At 42.1% G+C, this 25,397-nt stretch overlaps 1 protein-coding gene across 3 annotated transcripts in view; it reads left to right on the top strand.

Moving 5' to 3' along the window:
* NCK2 (NCK adaptor protein 2) overlaps nucleotides 1–25,397 on the top strand; it is a 71,026-nt gene that overhangs the window by 10,653 nt on the left and 34,976 nt on the right. For 2 of the 3 annotated variants that reach the window (XM_081198564.1, XM_081198565.1), the window contains exon 2: nucleotides 17,141–17,211. The gene's annotated coding sequence lies outside the window, so the exon portion shown is untranslated. Of the gene's footprint in view, nucleotides 1–17,140; nucleotides 17,212–19,680; nucleotides 19,823–25,397 lie in introns of those variants that run through there. The other variant, XM_081198566.1, reaches the window with a different exon arrangement.

Here is a 25,397-nt window from a genome sequence, read left to right as displayed (position 1 = left end):
TTCATCATTTATTTTTGCTTGCTTATGTTTTGTTTTTGTTTTCTGCTTAAAAGCTGCAATTTATCCTTTCTATTATTTCCTCCTCAGATCTGCACTGTTGCTGCAACTATTTCCCAAAGCACACCTATTTTAGGAACTGCCTTTATTTTTATACGGAAGTGCAACTTGGATTTTCACCTTCCCAAGTTACAATATGTTCCTGGCAGATAGCTTAATCTTACTGCTGTTTGACGGCTTACTTCTGTTTGTAGGTGCTTTTTTGCGCAGCCCTTTAAGACAAGACTAGGCAGGACAAGTCCAAGTACCTGCAAACAGCTCCCAGGAAATCCTGTGGGGTGCTGTGATTTGTGCCTGGACTAGTTCTTTAATAGAAGAATGATCCTTCGAATGAATGAATGAATGAATGAATGAATGAATGAATGAATGAATGGCAGAGCTTTGGTTAATAAAAAGTACCATCTGAACACAGCCTTCATAAAGCTGCTTGAAGGTGTACATTGTCTTGAAGGTTGAGTTAGCCCCATCAGTGGTTGTTTTGCCACTACCATTGTCATCCCATTTTAAGGGAAGGAGAAAGAGGGTAATATATGCATAGAACAATATACAGTGGTACCTTGGGTTACATACACTTCAAGTTACAGACTCTGCTAACCCAGAAATAATACCGCGGGTTAAGAACTTTGCTTCAGGTCGGGAACAGAAATTGTGCTCCGGTGGCGTGGCAGCAGCAGGAGCTAAAGTGGAAGCACCATTAGCTAAAGTGGTGCTTCAGGTTAAGAACAGTTTCAGGTTAAAAACGGACCTCCGGAACGAATTAAGTACTTAACCTGAGGTACCACTGTAACCTGAATTAAACAAAACGAGGTATGAATGTACTGTTAGATACGCTGTATAGGTGCTAATGTAAAATGTGAAAGATTGTGATAAAAGGCAGGCAGTCTTTATTGCCATGTGCACATACATGCAATGAGTTGCTGACCCGTCACACAGTGAGGTTTTTTATCTCTGGTTCCCCTAGATTTTATATTCATGTTGCAACCTTCAACTGCAGTCGTACCTTGCTTTCCAAACAGCTTAGTTCTCGAACGTTTTGGCTCCCGAATGCCGCAAACCCGGAAGTGACTGTTCCGGTTTGAGAACTATTTTTGGAAGCCAAACGTCTGATGGGGCTTCCGATGGGCTGCAAGAGCTTCCTGCAGCCAATCAGAAGCCGCACTTTGGTTTCTGAACGTTTTGGAAGTCGAGCGGAGTTCTGGAACGGATTCCGTTCGACTTCCAAGGTATATTTGCTGGAGGACCTGTTGCCTGGCTCCCACAATAATTTTGAGCCCTGCTTAGATCCTCTGATTCTCCCCCTTTGCCTTTGGGCATCAAGAGCAAAGGTCACGGTAGACCTAAAGGCAAGCCTAGATTTGCACTGTTGGCTCTCAGACAGTGACTCAGCAGTGGCTCAGAGACAGGAGGAGGTGACAGAAAGTATACAAGGCTTGGTCTGCCCTGGACCTTTGCTGGCTCTTCAGACCTTACGGCTCTGCTCCTTCTCTCATGCCATGAACAATTTTATGAAAAGTTAGTAGTTGACTAAACTAGCTTATGACAAAGGGGATTTAAGTTCTAGTGGCATGTCTATTCCCGCCACCGCCCCAGTTCTAATATTGCAGCCTTTCTCAACCTGTGGGTCCCCAGATGTTGTTGAACTACAACTCCCATCACCCCTAGCTAGCAAGGCCAGAGCTCAGGGATGATGGGAGTTGTAGTCCAACAACATCTGGGGACCCACAGGTTGAGAGCCGCTGCAATATTGTGTTTAGACCTCTAGAATGTATCCTGTTGAGATAAATCTCCAGTGTGTGACATGGCCAAATTACAAGAGTGGGTATTTTGTGAAGCAATGCATTTTCACATATAGCTAACAGCGACGAGTTTAATAATACACCAAAAGCCACATTCCTCTATGCTGCTGTTGTTGAAATGTAGTGATGTATCGTTTCTCTTAACTACAGTCAAAACATTTTCCTGGCAAATGTCCAAGGATAAACAGCAGAAGTCAATAACCAAAGTCTTCAGCTATGGGGAAAAGTTTATCCTGCTTAAAGTGTGTGTAGGCCTCTGAAATGTGTTACTTTTAATTAAGCGAAGGACAAAACTCCATTCTCGAACTGTATCGCAAGCAGTAAGGGACGGATACTTTAGCCATTGAAAGTTGACTGTTTAGCCAATTTGCTTTTTAAAAACAAAAACCAAACTCATTGCACACCTGTTGAGTAGAGATATGAAATCCTGGGAAATAAACTCTGGGAACATTCAAGGAGGGAAATGGTCCTTATTTGTGTTTCTTCTCAGAATTATTTGAAAAATTGGAAGTTTGGGAGAACACTTAAAAACCCTTCTGAAATAGATATTTTTAGAATGATTGCAATGTTTTTAAACACTTTTTAAAACATAAAATACTCCATGGCATTAGAGAATCACAATCCTGGCATACAGCTAACTAGTTCAAGATGCATTTCTGTCCCTCTTCCTGACAGGAGTATAAAATGCCATCATTGCACATGAAGAGTGCCTCTTGCCTTTTTCTAGTGACTTTTGATCTAGTTTGGAGATGCTGTAAGCAAAGAGCCTGCTTCGGCTTTCCTGTTGACCTACCTCTTCCTGGTTGACCTTTTTCATGTCTCCTAATCACCCTCCTACACATTGGGAGTCAATCAGGTTATTGCCCTGCCTTGCTGGGTAATAAAAAGGTCAGAAGAAAGCTGGGCAGAAACTGCGAAGTTCTCCTTATGGGTGGCAAAACCTCAGAGGAAAAGATTCAACCGTTTGGGTGACTTGTACAAGGAAGTGGAGCACAACTGGGTAAATTCACAAGTTTGTTGGTATGAAACAAAGTCATTTATGGTTTTAAATAGGCCAAATGGTACAATTTTATAATCTAATTAAGTTAAAAGTGATGCATTTCTTTTGTTCGAGCAACTAATAAGTTTCATTTGGATAAGAAAGTAAATATTGCACATATCTCCCCCACTACCCATTTTGTGTGTGTCCTCCCTCCCAATGAAATGTGGTGGGGAAATATGGGAAAACAAGTTTTTCTCCACAGCTTTAAATGTGTCTGGAGATTTTTACATTTCTACTATTAAGATGTGATTCTATCTTCCATTTCCCCATCTAGCGCCTCCTTCCTTTTTCTCCCATCATCCACCAAAATAAATTTGGACTTCTTTAACGTACAAGTAGATTGTGCCAGTTTGTCACTTAACAAATATTACTTATAAAATCTGGCAATCCCACAAATTCAGGATGGGATAGATAGAAACTTGGAACTTGTCCTTTGAGAAAGGAACAAATTCAAATGATCAATTATTTTGGTTCACAACAAATAGTGAGCAACGCAGAGATTATCTTTAGGTGTGACTGTCCGCCTTACCATATGGAGCAAAACAGCTGCGTTCTGCAGCAAAGATAAGAAAATTTCCTTCTATTTTTATACTATTCATTGGGGAAATGTGTGTGCATATGATTGGGAGAAGATGGCGGGAGGGAGAGAAAGCTGTTAGCAATCTTAGCTCTTCCCTTTTTAAACAGTGCCCTTGACTTCCCCAAACTTCACATACTGAAGTTTTAGGCTTGCTCTTTTTGGTGTAGTGCACTTAAACACCAAGACAGCAACATAGAATGGGGGGAATACAAAACCTATTTTTAGTGGCATGCTACCACAAGCAACAGCAGAGTTTTGAGTAGTTTTATTTTGCTTAATTTTATTGCATTGGTGGTTTGTGGGTTAATGGTTTTTGTAACTTTAAATTTCTTTATATACCACCTTGAAATCTATTTTTAGATGGTGGGTGGTTTATTATTTTTTTTTTTTAAGAAATACATATAATGGAGATTTATGTGATTAGCAAGTTGGTGCCTTTTGGCTGGAGTGAGGATAATTTACCGGAGGGCTGGCTTTTTTTGGTGCCATCGCCTTTGCAACTGTAATATGCGTGTTAGTCCCAAAGTTATGCTGAACTTGGACGATCACCTGACCTGAATGATGAGACTAAAGAACCAAGTTAGTAATTGAAACTGAATCTTTTCAATAACCTGAGGCCTTGTTACATTAATTTACTTTGCTGATCGGAGTAATACGAGCACTCGAGTGTCAGATCTGAAGAACTCTGCTACAGCAGATCTCTCTTCAGGATTCCCTGATGCCTGTCATTTAGATGCCGTCAAATGTGTGCACTTCATGATGAGGGCTCTCTTTGTGAAATTCCTGTCTGTAGAAAAATTCCATTTCGAAGCCCTAACTAATGGTATGTAATTTGATTGCCACTTATTGATCTTTGTCATGTAGAAAATATTAAGTTGATTAAGGATTGTTTCACTTCATCATGAATCCCTTGCCTGCCTTGGGAATATAAGTATAAATTGCTGTGCCGATAAGAGGTTTCATCTCAGCCTCAGTTCCCCCACCCCCAAATTCTTTATTTCTTGAAAATGGAATTTAAAATTGAATTTTGGATATATATATTTTCCGTGTAAAACCTCAGCCACTGTTAAAACATGTACCTCCAGCACAGAGAAATGGTGCTTCTTTTTGCCCAGTGTTTAAGTATGCATGGAAATTGATTAATAAGGTAGGCTCTTCACATACTTTTTAAAAATAAAAAATCGGGCCCTTGTATTTGTATTTACCAGTGGATTAATTAAAGTTCCCCATTCCAACGTGCTTTATTTAACTTGGGTTTTGAACCACCATGGCCTTGTGCCGCTATTTGCATGTGCAAAATGTCCACGTAAATAATGAAACTTGACATCACTTGGTATCATTTTATGCATCTTTGATATTTACTTTGTACGGTTCACATCTGTGTACAGTGACAGCCCTGTATAAATGCCACATTATTGGAATTGCATACTTGTTTAAAATAGGTTGGGCAAATACATTGCAGATAAAAACTGGAGGTGATTTTCCAGTAATACTGAAAAGGCCTGCCGCAAGGTAGGTGTTTAGTGCGAATTCGATTTGCCCCCTCCCCTCCAAAAAAAAGTATTGTGAAAGTTGTTCCTAAATTTAGACAAGCAAGGAGATTGTGTTCCAATTAGGCAGTGAATTGAAAATGATAGATACTGCAGATAAGAGCTTTCGGTAGTGCATAGGTTGCTCTCTGGGTGGTGAGTTCCACTCCACAGTGTTCAGGTTATATAAATATTTTAATGACTTTTTTCATCCTTTACATCAAAACGAATGCTGCTTCCACCTTTTCGTTTCTCTCTTCCCTTCCCCCACTCAGTAACAGAGCTATTCACAGTAAATTGTCAGTACGTTGTTGCTCCAGCTGTTTGTGGAACTCGTTTTGCCTTTTAATTTCTTAGTATGTCATTGTCTTTCATATTTAAACCTCATTTCTCTTTGGTCTCAAAGCGTAAATTATTTTTCGCTGTGCTTTTTGTGCAGTCTTTTTTTGTGGGAGTAACAAAGCTGCTCCGAAATGACAGATACTGGGAAGAAACAAACATTTTAACAAGCCTGCTTAGCTGAGGAGAAGAGAAAATGATTGTATCACCTGATAGGCCTTAGGGATAAAAATACAGATGCTAAGCCACTTGTTTTGATTGGTTAAAATCAGGAACAAGAAATCCTCTCCTCCCATGTTGATGTGAGTAAATATGGATTCCAGAAATGCTTGGAAGGATCAGGGAACTTAGAGATGTATGCCATCCACAATCTGGCCAGCATTTACCCTTCTATCCCAGGAAGAATCTATAGAAATCCAAATTCCTTTAAAGCTATGTCAATATTTCATCTTCATAATGTTCACTTTCACAGTCCATTACATGGAGGATTTCTTGTGGGAACAGATTGAACTAGGATGGCTGACCATAGTATTGGCTCCCTTCATCTGTGTATGCACTAAGGAGTAGCTGCTTTTTAAGTTCCTTATAGCTGACAAAACTTCTCTCACCAGTGAAATGTACGGTGCTGGCTATGTGCTCCCATTAAATCTTTACAGCTTCTTTTTGAACCGTTCATGTATGTCAGGGGTGGCTAACCTTTTAGGCTCCGTGGCCCAGATTGGTCTTGTGGGTAAAATTTATGACAGTGGATCTGGGCTGCCCACCTGTCAAACAACCTGGCGTCGAAGCAGCATCAGGTACAAAATGTTTTGAAGGCCATGGACTTCAATGCAGTTTGCAAGGTCCTTCTTAAAGGCAGTGTCACCCCCTTCGTTTTAGCAGGGGATTTCATGCAAAACGTTTCCTGAATCATGAAGGGGTTTGCATGAAGTCCTGCCAAACTAAAGAAGATTTAACTCCCTGCTCATCACCTTAAATCCTGCAGATATGGTTGTGTGCCTTTGCTCCCTGCTGAGAATAGGCAAACAGTCAAGATTGGGCTTAACCCCACCCCCTGCTATTGGCTGACATCGCAAGTGATGTCAGTTGATGGGCAGGTGGACATTGTTTGGAGAAGATGGCCCCCGTGTATGCGTTGGTACAAGCTAAGCTAGTCCTTTTCATTGCCCCCCACTTTTAGTGCATAGGGCTGCAGAAGGTTATGCTTAAGGGCCTAACCCAGTGTTATATGAGCCTTATGGCTGCCACTGAAAACAGCAGTCCCCTATTGCCATATCATCTCTATTCTGGTAATGTCTAATATTTTTGGCAAAGCATTTGAAGGGTTTTACCTCAGGACACGGGACGCGGGTGGCACTGTGGGTTAAATCACAGAGCCTAGGACTTGCCGATCAGAAGGTCGGCGGTTCGAATCCCTGCGACGGGGTGAGCTTCCATTGCTCGGTCCCTGCTCCTGCCAACCTAGCAGTTCAAAAGCATGTCAAAGTGCAGGTAGATAAATAGGTACCGCTCTGGCGGGAAGGTAAACAGCATTTCTGTGTGCTGGCCACATGACCCAGAAGTTGTACGCCGGCTCCCTCGGCCAATAAAGCTGTCTGTGGACAAACGCTGGCTCCCTCGGCCTACAGAGTCAGATGAGCGCCGCTACCCCAGAGTTGTCCGCGACTGAACCTAATTAGGTCAGGGGTACCTTTACCTTTAGGTTACTGGGGTAGAAAGAGATGTAGGGTTACTGCTTTCAGAAGTAACTATACTGCTCAGCAGAGCAGCCTAATCCTGGGGCTGTTGCGTAGGGGTTGGTTAGATACAGAATTTAGTGTCTGGTGTTCGTTCATTTCTGCTACGCCCCTGGGCTACTATTCTGCTTGCTTGGAATTTGGTATTATCGCATATCACAATGAAAGCAAAACATGTAATGGAATTTTAAGAAGATAAAACACCTAGGACGTATGCTGACTCCAGAGTCAGATAAAATTTCATTCTATAACACTTTAATTAATCTCAGAATGTTGCTGTCTCTTTAGATTCAGGGGGTGATTTATAAGCTGTTTTTAAATAAAATATTCAAAACAATTTGCCTTTTTCTGAGCTTTTTATATCATCATGATTATTTTGCACTGGGAGGGCAAGGCAAGTCTGAGACTCAGGAATTCAGCCTGAGGATTCGGTTTTGGGGTTGGGGTGGGGGTCGGAACTGCTATGCAGAAATGAATAGTTGTGGTGGGTGAAGGCTTTCTCATGGACTTGACTTTCCCTAAGTGAAAACTGATCTATAACACAATGATAACGTTAGTTTGAAAGATGTCGGTAACTTAATGAAGGTAACATAGGATCTCTGTGCATAGGATCCTAAAGAATTAATGTTCTGATTATGTACATTCACTTACCGTAGTTGGATCTGTAGTGTGTTGAGGTTAGTGATTCCCCCTGCTTCAGTTTAGCATGAAACAGCCTTTTTAGGAAATTCCTTCTGAGCCTCAGGAGTGATTTTTAAGGGCTGCCACCCCCCCCCCTGTAAGCATGGTTTGAATCATAGAATCGTAGAGGGGGAAAGGACCCTGAGGATCATCTTATCTCAACCCGCTGAAGGGCAGGGAGATTCAGTTGTCCCACATGGGGATCAAACCTGCAACCTTCTTTGAAGACAACCCCATTTTTATATTTTCAACCAGTAATATTTGAGAAGCTTTTTAATTCGGTAGTGGTCCTTTAGTGCGCTTAGTTTTCAGGAGGGAGAGCTTGCATATTTAGATGTACATACAGTGGTACCTCGGTTATCGAACACCTTTGAAGCCGAACGTTTCAGAATTTGAACTCTGAAAACCCAGGTGTAAATGCCTCGGTTTTCGAACGCACCTCAGATCTCGAACAGGAAATGTGGCTTCCATTCTGAGTTTTCCGTATTGAGGCTTCCGTTTTGAGGCTTCCGCTTTCGGTTTTCATTTTTCAAACGTTTTCGGAACTCGAACGGACTTCCGGAACGGATTATGTTCGAAAACCGAGGTACCACTGTACAGTCATACCTTGGGTTGAAGTAGTTTCCGGCTGAGCATTTTCGGTTGTGCTCCACGGCGACCCGGAAGTAACGCAGCGTGTTACTTCCGGGTTTCGCCGCATGTGCAGACGCTCAAAATGACGTTGTGCGCGGAAGCGGCAAATCGCGACACGCGCAGATGCGGGTTGCGTTCGCTTCAGGATGCGAACAGGGCTCCGGAACGGATCCCGTTCGCATCCAGAGGTATTACTGTATAGTGTTTATAAGCTTTTAATCTTGCTTTCCTATCCAAGGAAATAGAAGAGTAGAAGTCTTGACTTATCATCACAACACTTGTGTGGCATAGGTTAGCTCTGACTGTGATTGAGTCAACGGTACATCGTGAGCTTCATGGCTCAGCAGACATTTTAACTTGGGTCTCCTAGATCTCAAGTCCAACAGTCTAGATAATGTTTCACGGTGGCTCTTTAAGAGGTCTTAAGATCTGTTTGAACCTAGGTAGTTTACAAGAATCCCGGCCGTGGTACTTTTACCTCAGTCATAACAATGTTTAGTTGGACCCAGAATTACCAGAATGATAACAGAATTTAAGGAAGCCCATCAGCAACAAGAAAACAAATGGAAACACATTGCTGTGATCAGATGTCTAATGTGCAGATAGCATTTGCTAAAGGTGCTTGTTTACTTGTAGTGATTGAAGAGTTATTAAAGACTAAAGACCATCTATTCAAAGACAATTGGAGACCTTCTGCTATGGAGATGTTTAATTATGGAGAAAAGTGAACAAAAGTCAGAACAATAAAACATTATTTTGTAGCTAAACAACCAGGGTGTCAAAAGAAAGAAAGAAAAAGACTGGCATTAATTTAAAAAGCATGTAGTGCACTCTTCATAACTTGATGGCCAAACACAGGGTAGGAATTTTGATAGTTTCTCTGAACGCAGAAGTTAGGTATGCCCTCCTTCACTGTCTTTTGCGGTAAGAATTCCCCCGAATATAAAACAGTGACTTAATGTAATGCATAGAAGACTTCTCAACTACAGCATGAGTCACCCACTGTTATGTATATTCATTGATGGAGCAGACATCATTCAAATTCTGGAGCTTACTGATGCTCTGCTAGGAGTGGAATGTGTGCAATATAACATCTCAAATGAAACTATGCATACCACTGAGAGGTTTGTTGTACTGCCCTAGGACAGAACAAGCGCTTGCATTGATGTGGTCAAGGGCAGAACGAAGTCGCTTGCAAGGAGGATTTGTGGAAGGAATTCCACCAACGTGAGCTACTCTTGAACAGCATGTAAATAAGGCAGTTTTCTAGGTTGGTCTGCCTGGAGACAGACTCTTGTTTCCAAGGCCTTTCCTTCCCCAAAAGGTTTAGGCTGGATTCAGGTGGGTGACGGAAACTCTAAATGGCTTTCTTCTGGCTGCCCAAAATATCAGAAGGACAGGGAATGCAACGTACCTGTTCTCTTGTGAGGCTGAATGCTTCAGCAAATCAGTCTGATAAACCAGAATAATCTTCAGCATGTATGTTTGTTGATTTTAAAAGCCAATATAACTATCTAAGAACATATGCCAGAATTCCTACTTGGTTTCCGTTAAACTGCTGTCCTGTCTTCTGCCCTCAGACTTTGGCCTATCGACACAAGAAATCCACAAAGTTTTATTGATAAAGCCAACTGTGTGTCATCGCTGAAAAGGTTGGCTCACCAGCCACCTAACCTTTGAAGATGGGGACAACTGGAGAAGGTGCACCTCAAATTCTGGATGGGCTTGTGGTTTTGGAGTACTTTCCGTTTGGGTGTGTGTGCTCCTGTGTAGAGCCTTGTTGTTGTTGTTTTTTAAAAATCAGGGGTGGGGCACCTGCAGTCTGCTGTGGTGTTATTGGCGTCTCATCAGCCCTGAATCTTGGTGATGCTAGCTGGGGAGTTCTGGTCCAACAACATCTGGAGGGCCACAGGTAGACAATACAGTGCATAGAGCTGCATGAGGACGAATTCCCACCTCTTATTGATTATTGTAGTTTCTACTGGTACAGTTATGCGAAGTTCAAGTAAGTCCCAGGAACAAATTACTGATCGTTATTCTTGTATGGATTGGTACCATGCTGCTTGTGCACTGCTCAAATTTGGTCTGTTGCTGAACATTGCTACTTCAGGTGAAGCCCATAGGTGTCTGTTAACAGAAGATAATGTCTTTTTAGGAATCCCCCTTCTGAACAGTGTTTCTCAGAAATGATGGAAGTGACGTGATTGGAAATTTTGTGAAACGTGCCTTAACGGTTAAACATTCTGGTTTGACTGTTGCTCAAAACATTATTTGCTTAATGGCTTAAGATGTGCACCTTGGATAACAAATTACCTTAAGCACTCATTTCCACCTAGGATTTTATGATGTTCAGGGTTTAAAGCTTTCTATAGGCAATGGCGTCAGTAAGGAAAGCTAAGCATGGACTTGATCTTCAGGACCCATTTCAAAACACGCAAAGTAGGGAGTGGCTTGAGAAAGAGAACGGAAATGGAAATAAGCTTTCTGAAAAGGTTTGAAGGAAAGGTGTGACCATAGCTAGCTAGCTAACTTAATTTTATCTTGGTATCCTTTGTGGAAGGATTTTCCTGTGAGCAATCTAGGATATAATATTAGTTTTGTAGGCTAGACTCTTACTGAGCATCAGAATCACTTAGGCTCTATGTGACATTCAAAAATTAAATGTATAAGTCTGTTAACTAAAGGAAGTCTGGATTTACAATTTTATTAAAGTATACTCACTAATAAGGACTTCTCTATGAATCAATATAGCCTCTGCAGAAATTAGCTGGTAGGAAATCTTTACAAAAGGACTGGCATTATTGCCTTGATAATGTTTTAATGGGAAAGAAAAGTCTTATAAAATTTTATATTGCTGGTATTCAGTACCACATAAAACCAGATACACAGGCTCCAGCAGCATAAATGCTATATATAATCTCTAACTAAAGGCAGGTTTTTTATATTTGGTAGGATTGTTCCAAGATAAGAGTTTTCTTTATGGGAGGATACTAACAGCATCCCCAGCTTTCCATTAATATTAGGCATGTATTCTTTAATCAATTGCTCACTCAAGAGCATTATGACCAAGCATGGAATCTTTTAACAGTAGTAAATTCTGGCATGCTTAATGAAAATCAGTGGCATCCAAATGTATGTTTGGAAGGTTTCTCAAATTGCAAAATATTCAGAGGAGTATATGTGAATGAGGATGGATAGACAGGTCAAAGTTGTGAAAAATATTGGGTTCTCATTGACGTCATGAAAGATAATAGCCAGAAATTGGAAAAGGGAAACCCCTCCAACCAAAATAGAATGACAAGCTAAACTGGTAGAATATCTAATGTTAGCCAAAAAAAAATGGAACCGGTGAGAGGAGCCTCGGAAAAGGAGGTAGACAAGGAATGGAAAATGGTGAGAGAATATCTCCAAGGATACTGCAATAGTAAAGGCTTTCTGACGTTAGAAGAATGAGTAACAACATATGGTATTAATACAAAAAACAATAATGATGAAATTAAATAATGGAAGACGATGTTTGGATCTAATGGTTACAAACAGGAAGAGTATTATGCACTTAATCGGAAGTATTCTTTTTATTTCTGTTTGTTACATTGCATATAGGCATATTAAATTATATGTAGGTAGCTACGATTAACTCAACTGGAACATACCCTATTTTTCGCCCTATAGGACACACTTTTTCCCCTCCAAAAATGAAGGGGAAATGTGTGTGCGTCCTATGGGGCGAATGCAGGCTTTCGCTGAAGCCTGGAGAGCGAGAGGGGTCGCTGCGCACCGACCCCTCTTGCTCTCCAGGCTTCAGGAGAGCCCCGTCGCCAGCCCCGCAAACTCAGGGGACAGCGGGAGAGGCGCAGCGCGCCTTTCCCGCTGTCCCCCGAATTGGCTAGAAGGCTGGCAGGGGGGAGAAGCCTGCTCCTCCCCGTCACCTTTCCCGCAAACTCGGGGGACAGCGGGAGAGGCGCAGCGCGCCTTTCCCGCTGTCCCCTGACTTGGCTAGAAGGCTGACGGGGGGAGAAGCCTGCTCCTCCCCGTCGCCAGCCCCGCAAACTCAGGGGACAGCGGGAGAGGCGCGGCGTGCCTTTCCCACTGTCCCCCGACTTGGCTAGAAGGCTGGCGGGGGGGAGAAGCCTGCTCCTCCCCGTCGCCAGCCCCGCAAACTCGGGGGACAGCGGGAGAAGGCTGGCGGAGGGCTTTCCCCTCCTCCAGCCCCGCAAGCTCCCAGAGCGATGCCAAAGCTGCACACAGCTTCCACATGGCTCTGGGTCCCATTCTGGGGGCTGGGGGAGGGGGAAGTTCCGCTTTCCCCTCCTCCAGCCCTGCAAGCTCCCAGAGCGATGCCAAAGCTGCCAAAGCCCGAGCTTCCCCAGCCCCGCGCCGGGGGGGGGATAATTTTTTTCCCTTTATTCCCCCCCCCCAAAAAAATCTAGGTGCGTCCTATGGGCCGGTGCGTCCTATAGGGCGAAAAATACGGTCGATTTGAGCAGTCTGTAAACTTAAATGCTACCTTTTTCCTTTATGGGAAATTCTTTGCTATTTGTATTTTCTTATTATTATTTTCTTTGTTTATAAACTCAATAAAGATAATAATAATAAAAAAGAACCCACCAAATACTGTGTTTTATAAATGGATTGTGTAATTGGCCACTTTAGACCCATCATGCCAGAGTCACTTTTTGGTTCAAAATCTTGATTCAAAATGGCACCCAGCACACCAATGGCAATGAAGTCTGCTTCCACCTCCTTGGGGAATGTCTTCACAGAGTTTGGCAATGTTATCTTTAGAGGTGGCCAAACCTATGTCAGTAAAGCGGTACAGCCACACCAAAGTCACATTTTAGTGCACCCTCTTGATTCATAATGGTGCCTGGCACTCAGACATTGACACTGATCCCTCCCTGCCCCCACAACAAGTTTGGCGACAGTATCTGGGTAGGCAGCTGAACCTATGAAGAACAAACAGACAAACCAATTTCCAAAATCTGTAGTAGATAACAGGAATAGCCAATATGGTGCCCTCCAGAACAACTCTCCTCCCTGACCATTAGCAATGGAGTCTGGGATTGATGAGTGTTATAGTCCACAACATCAGCTATCCCGGTGTAGAATTTCCAAAATATTCTGTTTTGTAAGCAAATTTTAGTAACCTTTGCTATGATTATGTTGTACACTGATACCTCAGGTTACAGACGCTTCAGGTTACAGACTCCCTTAACCCAGAAATGGTATCTCGGGTTAAGAACTTTGCTTCAGGATGAGAACAGAAATCGCGCAGTGGCAGCAGGAGGCCCCATTAGCTAAAGTGGTGCTTCAGGTTAAGAACAGTTTCAGGTTAAGAATGGACCTCCAGAACAAATTAAGTTTTTAACCCAAGGTACCACTGTATTGTTTTTATTTACAATGAAAATCCTCACCCTACTTAATCTGGGAGTAAGCCCTACTGAATCCAATAGACTTCTGAGTAGGCATAGTTAGGATTGTGTTGCTATTTTTTCTCTCTCTTACTGTATACATATGCATTTTTAAATTATAATTAATCATGTGAGACAGATTTTTACCCCGTGCTAATGGGGCTTGGACCAAAGACAGCTCAAGCAGCAGCTAGACTCGTTCTTGCTGGAACAAAATATGTTCCTTTCCTCCCACGTTGAGAGCAGACCAGGATGTAGCTCAGGGTTTGTGTCAGAGTTGGAACTATTTATGAAACTAATCCATATTTTTGAATGATTTCCACATCTAATCCTGCAGGACTCTCTAGTTGAGTTTTAAAAGCAGAAACGACATGATTGGATTCGTGCTCAGATATTGTGTTCAGATAGCTCTGAAGGTGCCATTAGATTGACAAGTCTGCAACAGCATATTGTTTAGCAATTTATAGCATTCTGTCATTAGTCTTTGACACAGTAGTACGGTCAACAATCAAAATACAATATAGCAAAATTTAAAAAGGTGGGAGCCTTGGAGGTCCAACCATAGGGGTAAGTTTGCTTTTTAATCAAGCCACAGTCCATATTGCTGCTGGATTTTTAACCCTGTCGTGTTTATTTTTAGGGTATGATAAGCTATTGTTGACTGCGTCAGAATAAAGAATCACATTGTTAAACTTGCTTAATATTCTTTATGATCAGCTCCTGGTTTTTAAATCATTCTTATGTTTCTTAAGCTACACCAATTCAAGCTTAAACCTTTTTTTGCTTGATCTTTGGCTAGACCTGAATAATACGGGAGAATGACTTCTCCTTCTTAGTGAATCTGTAGTGCTTCTACAACGTCCACTGTGTTTTTCAGGCTGCAATCCTATATGTACTTACCCAGGAGTAATTTACACTGAACAACGAGGCTTACTTCCGAGTAGACTTACGTAGGATCCGAAATGCTCTAATACTCTATATACACTTTCTCAGTGCTGTTTTGGGACAACTATGTGGTCTTTTCCCTTGGAAGATAGCTGATTATTTGAGTACGCATCTCCTTTTTGTTAGGATCATGGAAAAAAAGATGTAGGATGAGTTTTAGTATCTTCTTCCCTTTGAATGCAATAGTGCATTTTAACTGCAAAAGCTATCATGGTTGAAATAATATCCCAAATGTACCTGTAATGTTCAACTTAACATTCATCACAGCAATGTTTGTTTTTTAAAGCAAATGCCTCATTTCAGGTATATTACTGTTTTAGCATATGTGCGTTTTGTAGAGCGTCTCCAAATACTTAAAAGAACTTTTGACATGCTTTCCAATTTCTTTAACCCTTTTTACAGTTTTTTATTATTATGCTTGATCATGAAGAGGTCAGGTACAGAAGGTTTTAAAACCTATCCTCAGTGTCCACTTAAGGCAGCTGAAAATTACTGAGGTCCACTAGTCACAAAATGGTGGTGCAGTGGCACAGCCATTCAAAAATTGGTGGTAGATGGAGGCAGTGTTTAGCATTTTTTAAAACTGATTTCTAATCCATCTTTAGAAATTGCTAAATTCTTCACCAAAGCATTTCCCTTTTGACAGGGAGTTCTATAACTTGGCTTTCCTTAAGATACTGCAAGGAGATATTTTCATTTAACTCTTTTCCTTCTCACCCCAACATGTCTCTCAATATATTTTTACCCATCTCCTGTAATTTTTCTCCCATTTTCCATGTACCTTACTCTCACTCCCACAAGCTGTCAGTTTCTTTCATCCTTCCTGTCTGGTCCTTTTACATTCAATTAGTATAGTTGTTTCTTTGTTTTGGTGGTATAATGAATGAAGTACTATGAAGGAGAAGTTTTCTCTTTTACCAGCTCCCCACAAAGCTACGTATCAGCCATGGCCTTAATTTAAGAGTCCATTGCCTTTAATTATAAAACATGGACTGTTTTCATATACACAACAATATGCTTGCAGTACCTTAAGATTAACCTTACCTGGGGGTGGAGAAAGATTAGCTGTGTCCCTCTAATATTTTCCCTTTTTTTAGGAAAAGCATTTGGGTTGCAATCAGTAACTGATTCTTAGGTATTTTTCAACTAAAACTTTTAACAGCAATCTGAAAGACCACCTCTTCTACAGTGTTATGATGTGCAGGGGTGGGGAGTCCTCTTGGTAGCACTACTGGAAATTATGGCAGTGGTGGCTCAGAAGACCCTTCAGCTATGGAATTCCCTCCACACAGAGGTGCACCCGGCACTTCAATGGTATCGCTTTAGTTGTATACTGAAGACACAATTCCTTACTCTTTCCTTTGGCACCTGAGGTATATGGTTTAGCATCCACCCTAGTCTCTTGACTGTAATTCTTTTTAAACTGATTTTAATATGTATTTTTTACATTGCTGTAACCTGCCATGGGACCTCATGGTGAAGGGGTGTGTGTGTGTGTGTGTGTGTGTGTGTGTAAGAAATAGAATTACAGTCAATCTTTGGTTGTTGAATGTCTCAGCTGCCGAACGTTTCGGAAGCCGAACGCCAATAACCCAGAAGTAACTGCTTCCGTTTTCGAACGTGCCTCAGATGTCAAACGGCTTCCGAGGCGTGTTTCTCTCTCTTTTTCAATGAGATTTGCCGACAGTCCATTGATCCTTGGTTGTCAAACATTTCGGAAGTCGAATGGTCTACCGGAATGGATTACATTCGACAACCAAGGTTCCACTGTAATAGTAATAGTTGGGCACCTGGTTTTGTTTTGATTTGCTTACTGCAACCTGCTACACAAAATCTTACTCTGTTCCAATGGCCCATGACTCTCCCCCCCCCCCACTCAGGGAGGGGGGTAGTGAGGACGTGGAGAGCTCAGAAAAGCATGGATCAGTAACTGCTTCTATGATGACAATGCCATCTTTGGATACCATCCAATATGTCTACAGTATTGATGGGTTCTGAATCTGGTCTGCTGCTGCAAAGGCTGCTCCCAGCTGTAGTGAAAGAGGAGAAAGTGAGACAGTGGATATTATGGCATGAATGTGAGCAAATGTAGTTACCTGAGACTAAATGGGACTAACTGTGTGTATGTTTGTGTGTGGTTTTGCCATAGTATTTGATCAAAGCCATACTTTGGTCAAAGGCTGATCACTCAATAAAGTTTGCTTGAGTTCAACTGGCTACAGTTCCCTAACATTTCTTCTGTGTAATTTTTTTCTTGTGAAAATGGAAATCGTATCTACATTTTGGTTTACATTAATTTAAAATTAACACATGCACCAAGTAAAGTAGAATGATTAAAAGCATGTGTTGTCTTTAACGTCCTAATTAAAAGGGTGTTTTTGTTTGTTTCAGAACCTTCTCGCAACCGTAACTTTGCTCAAGAGTCTTAACTTTCTGTGTCTGGATCCTGAATTGTGCCAAAGGTAAGTTACATGGATTTCATTTGAACTAAGAATACTTCTCTCTTTCCCACTTAAAATTGCTGAACTAATTGTGCCTTGCCTCCATTTCTCAAGTGCTTTTATCATTTAGTATACTTAAGGCTGCAATTGTACTATCAGTTCCAGGATAGTGACTTCTGTCACGTTGCTCGTGTTCACTCTTAAATATGGGGAGGAATCCTCAACTTAGCCTCCTTAACTACTTGTTCCAAGATATGGTCCAGGAGGTCTTTAATGTCATGCATTCCTGAGTGAACAGCAACGGAGGCCGTACCAGTTGTGTTACTCAGTGGAGATGGAACCAACTTAGAAATGTCTAGAACTTGGAAAGGTTTTCTGTCCTCTCCCCTTGGAAAGGGGAAGACAAAAACCTTCCTTTGGAAGGATTTCTGTCCTCCCTCCTCACATGGGGAAACCAACCCTGTGCTATGCCGTCGTCCGTTTCCCGTCCATTTTCTTTCCATCACCACTCCATAAGGTTACAGTTTATGGTGCCTGTAAAATTAACCAAGTGTATCAAATAATTGACTTTGCTTCCTTTCTGAGCAGCAAAGTTTGATTGTCTATCTGTGCATCCTTGGATTTGCAAATGAGAAGACAGTGTTAGTTGTGGTATCATTGGTTATCTTCATGTTGTCGCCATAATTCCAAATAAGTAGATTTGTAACACTGGCATTAGTAAGAAGGGAAGCAATTACTGTAGTGTAACTTTTAATAATCCCCGTAATTCAGATGGGAAGATGCAATTGACTCTGAAGCTGATTGTGCAGGTAGCCGTGTTCTGAAAGGGAATACCAAATAGACAAGACTGTTATGGAAATCTCTGGTCTGGAGGGAGTGGAAAGAAGCAAAATGGATCTGAGGGTGCATTGCACTTGGATAGGTCTTCTTCTGGGAGACAAGATGCTGAGGAGTTGGAGCAGCACCATTTAGAATTAAGTAGTCCTGTGTAGATTTCCATCAACCTAGAAAAATGTGGCTTGATTTTCTCTGGTAAAGTCTGCCACCTCTAAAGATCCAGAAGTGGAAAGGAAGAAGCTTCCTTCTTTTCTTCAAGGTGCATGATAAGCTTGTTTCAGGTGAAAGGGAAACTGCAGAATTTTTCTTTCACGACAGAGATGGACTTTCTGTCTTGTAGCCAGGGGCCATCTACAGGTACTAGCCAGCACCAAAGCAGTGTTATGCTTGTTAAGTTCATTTTGATACACTTTTTTTTAATGATACATAAACCATTGTCATCAGTTGATGAAAGAGATCAGCTCTCAACAGTCTCTGAAGCTAAGTGGGAAAACTGCACCTGTTCTTTCTTATGTGGGCTGCAGTCACAAGTCATATGATTATTTATTTTTTAAGCAATTCCAAACGTAGAACAAATTGCTAGTCCTGTTTTTTATTTATTTATTGTAAGTAATGTTACATGATGGATAGAAATCTGGTAAGGCTATCCCTATCCCTTGCTGAAGTCCCCTTCAATATCATTTAAGAAATCAGCTTTTCCTGCCTTATCCATATCATTTATTAAATAGCTGCCCCTGCTCTTCAACCGAGGGGCAAAAGTCAGAGTCATAATCCAGCTTATTTACATTCCCTTATCCCTGACTCTCAACCTTGCCTGGCTTTCACTAATCTATTCTTCTCTTTTTTTTCCTCTTGTAATGTTGCCAAAGTTTTAACTAGCCTTCGTAGCTGTGTTTTTAACTGCGCCTTGATGTTATTCACGCATATCAAGTTGCTCTTAAAGAGACATGGGCAGGCTGTATTTCATTGGCCAGTTGGCAATCCTAATTCCTCTCCATTTCCTCAATCAGATTTATGATTGTGAAAGAATAGAAAATTATGAATACTACCAGTTGTGACATTTGTTTCTATGATGCCCGAACTAAATAAGTAACTTGATTGTTTTGTATCCATGCGAGATTCCCCCCCCCCCAATTGCCCAATTTGCAATTTTATAATATCTGCAGTATTCTGATAATACCGATTGGAATACATGTTTCCCTTTCAGAGGACAGAAGGGTCTGTAATAGCATTTACAGACAGCAACACAGTAGACTCCCTTAGAAAGTAGGTAATAGCTTTCTAGGGGATTAGTAATCGGGTTTGCAATATTAGAAGTTTCGGAGTTTTGTCCTTTGTAGGTAAGATCAAGGTTAAATTTGCACAGTTTAGAAACCAATCCCCACCCCACCCCCGCAAATGATAGCAGCGCTGTGATGCTTCTGGAAAAAGTGAATTGAGAACAGCAGCGGCTCTTTCATGTGAAAATCAATAGGCCAAAAGAACAGATAGGGCCAGATCTCATACAAACTTCAAAGTTTTGAGACTGGCAGTGACTTGCACTATATATGAACCATTATCTGCATGCTGGAGAGGATAACTGCAACGCACCAGGTGACCAGTCGGATATTTATTTCTCTTTTCCCTTAAACATAGGACTTAGCTGTTGTAAAGGGAATTGTGTCTTGCCACCCTATCCTGGGTGAAACACTGAAATTCTGTGACGATAGCTTATAGACAGAGGATCAGTGATTCTGCACCCAACATGGAAATTCCCAGATCACGATGGTCTTGATTTAGACATTGAATTGGAAAGGCGAGTAAACATAATATGCTCTTCTGTTTTTATGCAGTGTGTATTTGCCAACTGTGAAATCCATGGGACTTGGTTGATCTCACACACACCACTCATTTCCCCTCTTCTTATATAATATCCAAAATGCCACAGATTCTGTTTTGGAGAAGTACTTTTGCAAGCAGAATTTTTATTTCTCAGTTCCACCTTCTTCTTTTGTTTATATGGAACCTGTGGCCAAATGCTCTTCATTGCCTTTCTCTGCCTAGAAATGTGGAAGGAAGGACAATGGGCGTTCTTAAAAGCTGAATTCCAAGGGATCAAGGAAGGAGTATCCTGGTTTGTTCAGCAGATTGCTCCACAAAGCAGTGAGGAACATTTGGAGTAAGGCAGAACCAATCTATTAAGTAGGCTACCCTGTGACCCTTGTGGTCTGCTCAGGATCTGGTTGGGGTGCCTAAAGTAATAATAATAATTTATTATTTCTACGCTGCCCATCTGGCTGGGTTTCCCCAGCCACTCTGGGCAGCTCCCAACAGAATATTAAAAATACGATAAAACAATCAAACTTTAAAAACTTCCCTAAACAGGGCTGCCTTCAGATGTCTTCTAAAAGTCAGATAGTCTTTAAGAGAGAGACCTCTTGAAATATTTTTTAAAGTAACGTTTGTTTAATATTTGAAGATGAAGCAGAAGAAAGAAAAGAAGAAATACTCCAATACTTAAAATAGAAGAGAAAGAGAGAAAACCTTTTAATTTTGGAACAAGCCAGTCCTAGGAGTTTACAGTGTTATGTAAAAGAGGTAATTTTATGCCCTGAAGGCTCATTATTTAAAGTAGACAGATGTGGGCTGGCACTGGAACTGGGGAACTGGAACGTAAAATTTTCCTTCTTGCAATCTAAATCTTCCTGCTCCCTTAAAACTCAGCAGAAGAATCTCTCCTCTCCCATGCCTCGTGCTAAGGAGCCATAGCTATCTTCATCCAAGTTCACGCTTCTCATGTCTCCCATGCTATTCTGTGTACCTTCCGCTTCTTCTTTTCTGTGTCTTTTTGGGACTGTGGGCACGTTTGGAAATCGGCAGAACTGTTGTGAGCACCGCCATAAATCGGTGTGCACGGGGCAGTTTTCCAACCACAACAAGATGACTGCTTGGAGGGCCTAACTGGTCCCAGAGAACAAATAACTTCCCAGAGAAAATGAGTGCAACCCCCTCCCCCAAAACAGGGAACCCCCCCCCAACTTCAAAACCACAAAAAGAGGCCAAGACCCACATGCCTACTCCAGAATTCAGTAAGAGAGGCAAAACGCAAAGAAAAACTCCAAAAAGAACCCCCCCCCGGCTCAGCACTCATTTTGCATCCTACTGCCTCCCATTCATTCCCCAGTGGCAGGGTCCTATCTGAAGAGATTTGGAGGAAGGATACAAGGTGGAGCATATCGGTTTCTTTTTCCCCTCTCTCCTTGCCACCCCAACCCCTTTTGACCCTTTCTTTTCCAAGAAAGGAAACAGCAGCTGGCTATCTGGGAAGAAGGTGGGGCAGCTTGGAGCCTTCTCCTTTTTTTCCCAGCCAGCCCAGCCTGCTGCTCATCAAGGTAAATGAAAGTAGGCAGCAACTGACAACATTTCATTTTATTTTTCGTCCGAAGGGTCAGAGGGCTTTGATGGGCACCCAGGGGGCATTGGGTGCTGTGCTGCCCATGGGTGCTGCTTTGGGAAACCCTAGATCTGGTATAAATAACCCATGAATTTAGGGGGATTCGTTTTGTGGTGCCTGATCGGAAGGTTGGAGGTTTGATTCACCGCGAGGGGGTGAGCTCCCGTTGCTCCGTCCCTGCTCCTGCCAACCTAGAACTTTGAAAGCAAACCAGTGCAAGTAGATAAATAGGTACCACTGTGGCGGGAAGGTAAACTGTGTTTCCGTGTGCTGCTCTGGTTTCGTCAGAAGTGGCTTAGTCATGCTGGCCACATCACCCGGAAAAACTGTCTGCGGACAAACGTCTGCTCCCTCGGCTACTAAAGTGAGATGAGCGCCGCAACCCCAGAGTCATCCACGACTGGACTTAATGGTCAGGGGTCCCTTTACCTTTACCTGCAATATGTAATGGTAAAAAGCCAATGCCTTTCACATGGTTGCAATCTTTTAGACGGTGCCCTTGCTCAGCACTCGAATGTCAACAGTTGTTCACGAACCTGGAAGGGGACGATGGGAGGTGTAGCCCTGGTGCGATAACCTTGGAATGGTGTATTACTGTCTGCCACATTATTGCTTTACTGCAACATAAGTAACTGAAAATGCTGTTTATTGGTATTGCAGCTAGATAAGCTTCCTTGGTAACTCTGCTTTGATAAATGTGAATTAATATTTACGTCGTTCACGCAGATGATTAGTAGTGGTGGCCCTATGGCAGCCTATATCACGGTGCTTTTTATGTTCCAAATTGCTGGTCTGTTCTTACAAATTTGCAGAGTAGTTTTGTGTTTTACATGCCACACTCACACGTTTTCCGATCCTTTCCCATCCTGCTCTTAGAAAGGCTGTGTGAATTCTGTTGCTCCTAGTGCTAGACTTTCATACTGTGGACTTAAGCAAGCAGGCTTTCTCAGGCCTGTTGAGCATACTGCATTCCCTTTTCATATTAGATAGTAATCTTCAGCCTTCGCCTTCCGAGGTACGACTGTATTTCCAAAACATTCGAGAACCAAGGCGTGGCTTCCTATTGGCTGCAGGAGGTTCCTGCAGCCAATTGGAAGCCACGACAGACATTCGGGTTCCAAAGAATGTTCGCAAACCAGAACAATCACTTTGGCATTCGGGAGCCAAAATGTTTGACTCACAAGGTGTTCGACTTACGAGATATGACTGTACTGGGGGTTGCACTGGTGCAGCAGACTGCAGCTGCAACATTGCAGCCAACAACCCCATTCTTCTTTTTTTCCTCCTCCTCCCAACGGTCTCCAGAATAACATTCAAATATTATATTTAATTTGGGGCACTCTTCTCTTACTGCTGCAGTAAACGGTGGTGGTGGTTACAAGCCCTTTGCAGGCTGTTTCACCCAGAATGCCTCACTGAGGAAGGACCCACTCGGAAAACAGAAAAATAACTAGCAGAGCTGCTGTTATTATTTGGGGGAGAGTGTTAAAAGCAAGGGGAGAGGGATGGAATAATGAGAATGCCTACAAAAAGGAGGAGAGGGCAGCAGGAAGGAGAGAACAGTAGGGTGTTCAGGGATCAGCAAACCTTTTCAGCAGGGGGCCGGTCTGCTGTCCCTCAGACCTTGTGGGGGGCCAGACTATATATTTTTTTTGGGGGGGGGAGGAGGGAATGAACGAATTCCTATGCCCCACAAATAACCCAGAGATGCATTTTAAATAAAAGGACACATTCTACTCATGTAAAAACATGCTGATTCCGGGACTGTCCATGGGCTGGATTTAGAAGGTGATTGGGCCGGATCCAGCCCCAGGGCCTTAGTTTGCCTACCCATGGTGTTGGCAGTGGCAGAGCTTGCACTCCTCTCCAACAGGACAGTCCCTTGTCCTGACCGTGCCATTTACACCCTTCCTTACCATAAACTGAAGGAGAATCTCATTTGTTCTTTTGTGAATCTTTTCTGGCTCTTTATATTGGTGCCTGTATACTGATGGTGTTGCCTATTTCTCCCCCTCGGAATTGTACTTTGTGCAGGGGCAGATCAATTGCCTAGGCCTCCATTTGTCGTTCTCTTTTGTGTTTGTCGTGCATTACAATGCTTTGTTTAGTGATGGGCTGCTGCTTTGTGTTGTCAACATGGCAGCTGTAGTAGAGGCATCATTGTCCAGATGGGCAGTGGTTTCCCCTCAACGAGAGCTGTTCTTGGTTGCCACACTCTAGCATGCGCCATAAGAGCCAGTTCCAGCAGCAGGTTGTTGGCACACAGGAACTGAGGGTAGGACTCCATTGTAGTTGCAAGATATCACAGAGGCAAATCTGTGGACAGTAGTCACAGGTTCCTGGTTTTGGTAGGTCACTCCTGAAGGATTCTTCTAGTGTTTCGTATAAACTAATTTAGAATCTCATTTTCAATAGTTTCATTCTGCAACAGTTCCTCCAGTGACACAAGGTCACAGGTCACAGGTTTTTACAATTGTCAGGGTATGGCAGTTGTTACATTTGTTCACATGTTTACTAGCTAGACATGCCTGGTTGGGTTTTTCGCCCAGCTTTAAGGTTATCTTTCCTTAAATGGCATCTCACAACATAGTCAGTAATAAATAACAATATACTAAAGACTCCAAATCATTTATTTGTTTTAAAACTACCTCATCTGGGTCTCAAAGCTGCTTGCAGAAACAAAATTAAAATAGCAGCAGCAGCAGTAAAAACTATAATTAAAGTACAGCACCATAAAATTACCCAAAATAAGACTTGAGCAACAACTACAAAAGTCTCCAAGTCTCTCCTAAAGACTAACAAAGAAGATGCCATGTGTATTTTCTTTTTTTTGGGGGGGGGGTGATTCCAAGGATATGGGGTCACCACAGAAAAGGCTTTGTCCTTTAATGCTTGTCAATATCACAGCTCTAAGCAGGGAGCCAGGCACCTTAAAGGCTCAGGGAGGTTCATATAGGTGCAGGTGGTTGTTTTGATAACCTCGACCCACACTTAGGACTTTAAAGACTAATACCAGAATCTTCAATTAAAACTGAAAATAAATTGATACAGAATTCTACTGGCCAGAACGACAGCATGACTTAGTTGAATTATCACCCATAGAAATAAGTTGAAGATATAGAAACATCTTTTCTAATTGGGACAAAGTTGTATCTTGTAGCATATTTGTGTGTGTGTGTGTGTGTCTGTTTGTTTGTTTGTTTGTTTGTTATTAAGTGGCATTTCATTGTTTCTTCAGAAGATACAAAGGTTCAAAGTTTCTAGGAGGGTTTCTTTTCCTGCCTGAGAATATAAGCATATATTAGGCCATTGTGGTTGCTTTTTTTGGCAGTTTGATATTTATCAGTGACATTTTTTTTCTCCCAGCTGTGATAATTTTGACAAGGAACATCTGGTTAATCAGTATTCATGCATTCTTCCTTTGAAAAAGCCACAACAGCCTTTGTAGTTTAGCACTGAACAGGTTCCCTGCAAGTTATGCTCAGATGCCATAGCAATGTTGCTCCTGTAGCAGGAAACAGAACTGTGTGCACTTTCTGTAACACTGCCTCCTTTAATACAAGGTAGCACTGTGGAAGCTGCATTCTCAATTTGTTCACCCACCTGTCCTTTGAGCCAGTGCTAGAACTTGGGGAGACTTGGGAAGTGGCAGAAGTTGGGAGAATGAGAACATTGCATGTGTGTATAATAATAATGATAATTTATTATTTATACCCCGCCGATCTGGCTGGGTTTCCCCAGCCACTCTGTGTGGCTTCCAACTGAATATTAAAAACTATGCAGCGTCAGACATTAAAAACATCCCTAAGCAGGGCCATCTTCAGTTGTATTTTAAAGGTAAAATAGTTGTTTTTTGCCTTGACATCTGTTGGGAGGGCGTTCCACAGGGCAGGCCCCACTACCGAGAAGGCCCTCTGCCTGGTTCCATGTAAACTCA

The sequence above is a fragment of the Podarcis bocagei genome, assembly GCF_964188305.1.
Source record: "Podarcis bocagei genome assembly, chromosome: 6".
Taxonomy (NCBI): domain Eukaryota; kingdom Metazoa; phylum Chordata; class Lepidosauria; order Squamata; family Lacertidae; genus Podarcis; species Podarcis bocagei.
The sequence above is the reverse complement of the archived record's forward strand: the minus strand, read 5'-3'. Positions and strand labels throughout refer to the sequence as shown.